This window comes from Rhyacophila brunnea, unplaced genomic scaffold, assembly GCF_057557595.1.
Source record: "Rhyacophila brunnea isolate RB1 unplaced genomic scaffold, BYU_Rbru_1.0 scaffold_6, whole genome shotgun sequence".
NCBI lineage: Eukaryota > Metazoa > Arthropoda > Insecta > Trichoptera > Rhyacophilidae > Rhyacophila > Rhyacophila brunnea.
Window position 1 is genome coordinate 1,790,306 of NW_028233276.1, and position 9,267 is coordinate 1,799,572.

Consider the following 9,267-nt stretch of genomic DNA (forward strand, 5'->3'; position numbering starts at 1 on the left):
ATAATAACATAAATTTATGAGGACATAATTATGTAATAATAATAATAGTAACGCAGACCCACCATGGAAATTATTTGTCAGCACTTCCTGTCAGATTGATGACTTCATTAATTATTTCATTTTGTGTTTCATTATAAATTTTCATCGCTTGCTGTTATTCTTGCAGTCAAAATCCCAACGATCGAAACATATTGATGTAGATTCTGAAACAATAATTTTAAAATGTACTTCACAATAATTCTAAAATGATAATGGTCGTCATTTACACTTTTGTAAGAATGCGCAAATATAATATAGATATTTTATATAGGTAGGTACGTAATTTACTCAAGCATAATCTTCTTTATATACCTATCTATTTTTTTTATGTTTGCGTTGGTAGATTTGCAAATGTGAAAATTACAATAAGTAGGTAATATCATTATTTCGATGCCACGACTGCGAAGAAATTTCAAGGGGTATACAAGCGTATAATACCTATAAACTAATATAATAAAAGTAGACTTACCCATTAACTTATTTTATCAGCCATCGGATTGCAAAACCTTTTTATCAATATGGTTTAAAAACGCCGAACAGCAATATTATTCTGACACTTGACATTATGTCAACTCGAAAAATATTGGACGACTGCTTTTGTTTTGAAAATATCGTAGTAGAATTGACATGAAATTTGAAAAGACAGATCGAAAGCTCGAATGTTGATTGGCTGGACCATGGGTGAGCTCTGATTGGTCATTGAAATGGCCTTGTATCATGCGACTTCGTGTGTGACCGTGCTACCATCTATTCTGAAAACTGAGTATTTCTGATGTATTAGGTGGTCACGTTCGCTGTATGGAACTTTCACCCCCCTGGTTTAATATGAAGAAAAAAATCTATTTATAAAATGATATATCTATTATGATATTTGAAATATTTTAAATTCACATATTTTGCCGCGAAAATTAAGAATGTAATAATTTCCAGTCGTCGCCTTGTCTACTGAGAAATCAGTTTTCTTAAGAAATTACGTTCATATTATTTTTATTCCGGTTGAGATCAGCAGCTTTACTTAATGACAATTTCTCGATATTTCGAGAATCTCATTGATGATTTCATGAAATTTTGGAAAATAAATATGAACCGTTTCAAGATTAGTGCTTTCCGATTATTTCTCGAAAATTTTCGTGACGAGATTTCTCGATCACAACCTCTCTCTAGGTGAGAATAAATAGTAAGCGAGATAAAGCTTAAAGGAAAAAAAACAAAAATACTCATGCCGTTTTTTATTATTTATTTTAAATGTGTATTAAACAAAAAACAACATAATGAAATATTTGACATCGTGACATTGAAATATTTGACATTGGGTATTTTTCAATAATCCAGTAAACATAAAAACAAAAAATGTTATCAGGTTGATAATCCGTGAAGACGTATTCAATATTTAATAACATTACATAATTTAGTGTCAGGACACGAAGATCCACACATATACGTAGGTAGATATTTATCTTCTCCTTAGTCGTTTCCTCGTGGCTGCGGATCGCGATTACCTTGAAATTCTGTCATCTTTTGAGCGACTAATGCCGGCGCTCCATTGGCACGCAAGTCAGACGATTTACAGTCTTCGGACTTTTTTTTCGCGTGGAGCACCCCAGGTCTGCGGACTTTTTAATCGCAGACCAGGCTCGTTGGATTTCAAACATATTTGATATTTTACTCTCCGAGTTGCCAGACTTCGTCCGTCGATCGCAATGCAAATTCTCGGACCGCAAAAAATCTGTAATTGTTTTAAACATTTTCATTGATTTATTTGTTAATTTACACATTATAAAATGAGAGATTTACCAATTATTTTTTTATTTGTATTTATGAAATTCATAAAAGAAAACGTAAATCTTGTGTTGTTTTCACTGCTATATTATTTTACGCAAGTCTACATATAAATAACGCAAAATTATAGGGTTATCAGAAGACATTACGATAATCGCAATTTTTGACTTTTGACAGCTCGACTTTTTTATTCGTTCATTGATCAGTAGCAGGGCATAGACAAATCGGACGATTTATTGTCCTCGGACTTTTGGCTCGCCAATGGAGCGCTGGCATAAGACTTTCCATCCCTCTCGATCATCTACTTCTCTCACTCTCAGTACAGAGTAAAAGTCTTCCTCCAGTCAGCTCCTTTACTTGGTCGCTCCAGCGTGCCGACGCGCTTCACCTGCTTCACATTCTCTGGAGGCAAGCTAAAATCACCAGTCTCTCAAGGTTATCCGATCCTCTCCGAAAAATTCGTCCAAAAAACTACAGAATACATCTCAACAGGTATTTATAAAACATGATAAATGCCGTTTAAATAATATGTGTATTTTTTTCTGGATTCAGTAATTTCCCTTAATCAGAAGTTTCCAATTGTGTCAACATTATGATGTTTCGTTTCCCAATTCAACTAGTTGTAAATTTGCCACATCAATAATTAATTGAAAAAACTACTGCGATAGTTTGAGCTAGGCTTTGGACATTATTTTCATTAATATTTAAAGGTGAAGTACACTCCTTTATGCGTTATAACTTTTATAATTAGTTACAGATGGAGAATTTGATTTATTCTATAGGTTTCCTAAAACCAATATTTTCTTGAAGTATAGATTACAAATATTTTTCATATAGGTACAGCTTGCAATGCCTGTAAAATGTAATGTACAACTAAATTTTGGAGACATCCTGACGCTAGTAGGTATGTAATTAAGGTAATTCACACCTTCATGACACACAAAAGCCGATTGCTTAAAATGAACGCAATTTTATAAACGCTTCAAGATGTAAAACTACTAGTTAATTTAGTCATAATTAAATATGACGCATGTGGTTCAATTGAAAGGCTATACCTCAGCTGGGGCACGGTCTAAAACGATCGTGACTACGCGACGCGAAGATTGTGCAAACGACCCCTGCAGAACAAAACATAATTTGCCATAAAAATTCAACATGCGTCCATTTAATGTTCTGTTTATTGTTCTATTAGTAACAATAATAATATATTCATTGACATGTTTTCTTTTTCAAGTAAATGGGTAACGTTTTTAGTCATCTTTACACGATTTAAGAATTAATACCCCCGTCGCCATCACGACACAAATTGACGTGTTCACAGCAGTTCATCGCTCTCCGATTGCCAGCGAGTCCAAAATTTCGTCGCACCTATTTAGTTGAAAATTATTTGCCGTTTCACTGAAGTATGCTCTTAACGCTTTTGCTGCTGAATAGATAATGAGATTTTAATTGCCCCCTTTAAAATGCACGTTAATTACATCGATCGGCCGCCTGGTCATTACGCACCGTGTGCGTCTTCCGCGTCCAAAGTATTAAGCACATTAGTGGGAATCCAATAGATACGAGATCGTGTACCATCGGGCGTCGTATTTAAAAAAAATCTAGTAAGTATGTTATATATTGTTTATATGAGTATAATATGTGTATAGTGTTTTATATAAGTACCTATACTTTTATGTTTTAAACAATTCTTGAAAGAATTGTGCGTGATATTAGGTTTAAGCGGTGTATTATTATAAACTCAATTAATTTTGGCCAATGGTGTTCCGTAAATTATTTTTAATTCATGTAAATGTGGAAATTAAAACGAAAAAATCGCAAAAGAAATTAGCACATATGAAAAACTACTCAGAATTGGGTTTTCATCTTTTAGAAGTTTGCACAGTTTCTGATGTAGCCTTGAATTAATTATAACCCATTCAATAATATAATATGTCGACTAAATACGTAGGATCTTCAAAAGGTTAGGTTAGAGTAGGTTTGCATTTTCCTCGTATTTTCGAAGTTGTAAAAATCCGAAATATATTGTGAATATACCCATATCAGAACATAAATACTTAATGTATGATACCTGGAAACACATAATTAATGGTAACTGAAATACCTTTTTGAGTCTAATAGAATTTTTTTGTAGAATCAGAAAGATAGTTATATTTTTTTTTTAGAATTATTAATAACCATGTCCTTGCTTTTTCGTACAAGGTGGTTGTTAGTAATTTTGAACAATCACAAACACCCAGGCTTTGAGAAAAACACAAATGTTTTTGTCATGACCGGGAATCGAACCCAGAACTCTCGGGTGGAAGGCCAGCGCCTTACCCACTGCACCACGAGAGTGGCAAGATAATTATAATTAGGGATTCCAATCCCGGGATCCCGAACTATTTTCGATACCTATGAATCCCGGGATTGGTAAACATAATCCCGAAACTTTCGGGATTGATTTTTTTTTATCAATTTTTTGGAAAATAAAATAAAAACGAAAATATAACATATAAATACATTAAAAATAAACTGAGTTTGAATGGAGTTTGATATATTACCCATGTGTTGCCAATTCATTTTATTTTTTCACATAAATTAATAAAAATGAGAAAGATTGGAAAAAAACAATGCAAGTGATTCCACTATGATCTCATACATTTTACGACAGTTTCATATTTGGTTCACTAATTAGATTTATGACGTGGAAAGGTCATAAACCATGATTTACTTATTTTAAATCTCGCCAACCCATTCATTACGTCTTTAATATCAGAAATAGCAATCTCATATAATATATGAAATTTTATAAATGAAAATCGTTTAGACTTGTAAATAATTTATCATGAATTAAGAATTCCACATAATATGTACGATGCAGGTAACATCTGTCAAGTGAATTTGAGAAATAGAATAAATAAATCAAGAAATATTTAGTTAGAAGTTTCACCCATTAACACCTAAACTGTCTTTTTTTATAGAAAGTAAACCATTGCGCACAACCAAAAAATGCTATTATGGAGACCCACTGGTCACAGGGGGAATAACCGGATGGAATAACCATTTTTGCGGCCTTACGCAATCGTAACATCAGAAAAATAATAAATCGGTTTATTTAAATAAATTTAGAGGACGAATAATATTAAAAAGAAAAAGTAGAGCTCGTTTAAGGTGATACATACATAATGTTTTAATGGATGTAAAATGCATTAAAATCTTAACTCTATCGTAACATCCGGGAAAATCAATGCATTTGTCATTAATAAAAACGTTATTTATTTTTGACCGATTTTATCAACGTTATTTGTATACATAAAAATTTAATATTAACTATTGAAAAAAATTCCAATCCCGGGACTGGTCCCGGGATCGTCAAATTGTAATCCCGGGATCAAGATTTTGGCTCGGGATTGGATTCCCTAGTTATAATCAATTTTGTAAAACGAAATATAATATATGATAATAGCTTTCAAAACATTAATCTTATAAAGGACATTAAATGTCAGAAAATACTGTCGAAGCTAAAACAAACTTGGATAATTGAATCAGTGCTTACGACAATAATTGTTATTACTCAATTATTGAGTTGATTCATTGACTTCAATATGAATTACGAAATAATATTTTCAATATGAACAAAAATTATATAGCAAATACATCATCGTTATACCTATATGCGTGTTGTTTCTTTGTAATTCATATCAGTATTCACCAGGGAACACAGAATTAATGGGAACTGAAATACCTAACGGGCATGGAGTAACAGGCAACCGATCTCGAGTGTGGGCGAATATGCGATAAACTTAAATGCGTGTCAAGAATACGTCATTCTTAGCTCGTCCTTTGTTCTGATTTACTGCTCTCGGTTTATGCACTGATGCTCATTCAATATTGATGTAGTTGAAGGTTGCAACATATACTATTGCACGTCTATAATGTGTGTTTAATTTTTGTAGGACACTCAGACATTCAAAACCCTGCTTCAAAATGTAATGTATTGAGGTATATCGCCTATCTGAATTATATTTTTTAATCTGTTCTGTGTATGATGCACACAACCAATTACCTGTAACGACGTCTCCACCTGATAAATTTGACGTACGTATTAATTTCATAGGTTGTGATACGTTCAGTTTCCAATAATTCATCTCCTTCGTAATAAAATCATTTTATAAAATCACCACCGTACCGTTTTTTTTCAATTTATATTCCCTATCAATGGAATTTAGTATAACGAAAAATCTACCCCTAATAATGAACACATAAATTATCTTCGTGCGGTTTTCAATGACTAAAGGCCCACCCACATGGTGCATGTCGCGGACTATCGCATGAACTCACCGCGATAAAAATGTCTATGGTTTCGACATTTTGCAGAATATTTTGAACGTGCACCATCTCGTAAATTCACTGAATAATGACACTGATGAAGAGTGCCTACTATAATGTATTAGTAATTTGAATTATTATTAATTATTCATGCTAATTTCAATTAATTTTAACAGTCTCTACGTGTGCGTACGTAAAATACATGCCGCATGACATTCATAGATAATAGAACACAGCCTGCAGACCATAGATTATAGACAACATTGTCATAGAAAATACATAGTGCCAACTGCTAAAAACCAAAAAGAACGTCAGTTTGACAGTTTGGCGTGACATTCGAAAAGTGCAGGCATGTGGAATATGATAAAAACATTCAAAACATCTTGCAGGTGCAGATGCAGTAAAGTTCAACGTGTAGTGCGCTAATTCTTGTTTTAATGATTACGGCAGATTTTTCCAACTGATAATGTTCGTTTAAAGGTTCAAAATGTGCTACGGGATAGAAACATCAGTCTGATAAGATTCTAAACATCAGGAACAACGACATTTCACACTTTTTTCCCCGTAGCGGCAGCCCGTGACAGTAGACGACAAGCGCCGTAACATGCACCTCAATGTGGGTGGGCCTTTAGATAACTTTAGAGTACAAAAAATACATGCAATTTCGTTTATTAACATTTTTGTTTCTTATTTTAATAATCATTATTCACCGTAGGTATGTAGGTACTAATTTGAATATATAATTGCAGTCATTAATTTTGTTTATATTTAGTGAATCTACATGAAAAAAAGTTTCCAATTTTTCAAACGAAACAATAGACATATTAATAATATTACGTAATAATATTATAAACATATTATGTTATGTCAGTACCTACTTAGTAATTCTCTATGAATAATAATAATCTATGGCTAGTAGGTACAAAGTGATGTCCCACATCTTGCGAGCTCGTGTCGGGGTTAATTTTAAAAAATGTGCAAAAAAGTAGAATATGCCACATTTTTGTAATAAAATAGAGCGTGTCCGGAAACGTCTGCAGTTTACCGTATCACACATCACCGTGAAATGTTGTATCGGAAATATATGGCCGTATATTAAAGACCGTCCAACCTCTTTGGGTCGTATAGTACTGACATACAATTCATGTCTAAATAAAACATGGTTCGTGTCGGTGTACACTTTATAGGAAGACAGCAGCAAACAAATTTTGAAAATAGCCAATACACTGGATTATTTTTAAGGCTAGGTTTTCATTCTTGAATTCATGAATTTTGTCAAAATGCTCTAAGAAAATTGAATTAATGTTCATATTGAATCTAATAAAATTGGAGACCGTGTAGTATACGGTCATATCTTTCCGATAAGAAAGCTCACGGCGAATTGTGCCACGGTGAAATGTTTTACGTACAATTTACATGTTACCAAAATAGAGAGACCCAGAACTTAAAATAGCACAGTGTTGTACGAATAAATATTAGCCCAAAGCGTCTTCAAGCGTAAGTCCGGCCCTTCCATCTGCTATTTTAAATAGTTAACACAGTAACAGATTTCCATTATTTTTATTGCTCCAAAATAACACGGATATCACTCGGAGAAATTCCATAAACAATGCGCTATCTATAATAATTGTTAACACACCACACTGAAAATCAAGTAAGACGTGTTAACTGTGTTACTCAATGACGTTTGTTGGCTCGCGGTTAACGCGGTTATGGGTGGCAGTGTTAAAAATATACGCCTGACATTATCAGATAATTAACTGCCTGAATACGACACATTATATTGTTTTTTTTTTTTTTTTAATTTTCGATTTATGTGATATGCCAGAATATGCCTCCAGCGCATCTATACTATACACAAGACTGGCATTGGCCGCTATCGACGGCTATTTAGGGTAGTTTTTCATATTTTTTTATTGAGGTATTATAATTTTTACAATAACTTAGTTGTTATTGATACAATAAGTGCTATGTTATAACAGCACATTTCTTGGCTGTACTAAATTTTAGAGCGAGATAGACACTTTTTACTGTTTAGACCAGGGGGGGCAAACTGCGGCCCGCGGGCCGCATGTGGCCCACCGGGTATTTTTTTGCGGCCCGCCATCATTAATTGTACTTCTGATTAAGAATAACTTTTTTATATATTTTTTAAAAAATATTGACAATAGATTAAAATTCGAAGAATTTGTTGTTTCGTAAATGTATTATCTCAGTACGTCTTCCTTGCGTCTCGTCTCACACTATGTAACCACTATTTTCTACGTGAAACATCGTGACACATTTAAATACTTTTAACTCCGCGTTGCAAGGAAAAAAATATATGCACATGATATGGTAAAAAGTTTGAATGGATTTCAATTAAAACTCAAGTTATTCCTTAGAAAAATATCGAATAACAACGTGGACCACTTTCCAACTTTAAAATTGCTGAATATACCAGAATATAAATTTGAAGAATATGGTAAAATTATTAAAGCTCTGAATGACGATTTTTCACAAAGATTTGGTGACTTCCGAAAAATTGAGAAAAGCTTCGAAATAGTACGCGATCCATTTTCAATAGATATTGATAGTGTACCGACAGAGCTACAACTTGAGATTATTGATCTGCAGTGTGACACTGATTTAAGAGAATTGCATCGTCGTGAAGAAATCTCCAAATTGTACAATGCCCTTAATTCAGACAAATTCGACCAACTTAAAGATTATGCATGAAAAATGTTCGTTATTTTTGGATCAACCTATATATGTGAACAAACATTTTCGATTCCATTTACAAGCAGTTTTGAGAATATCAACTACAAAATTAACACCTGAATTTAAAAAAAATGTACAACAGTTTCATTCTTCTCATTAATTTTTTTGTAATGTTTATTTTTCGTGATAATAAATAGTGTACATCTAAAAATGGTATTTTACTTGCGGCCCGCCGCTCATTTTGAATTCTTGAATTTGGCCCTCCATCCAAAAAGTTTGCCCCCCCTGTTAGACCATAGACTATAGATACAGTTTAGACGGCTAACTTATTGAAAGTTTATAAAATATGATAAACTACCCTCGATAGTTGCCGATAGCAGTCTTGTATATAGAATAGATGTGTTGGGGTGTAGTATACGACGGAGCTACAGAATCCCA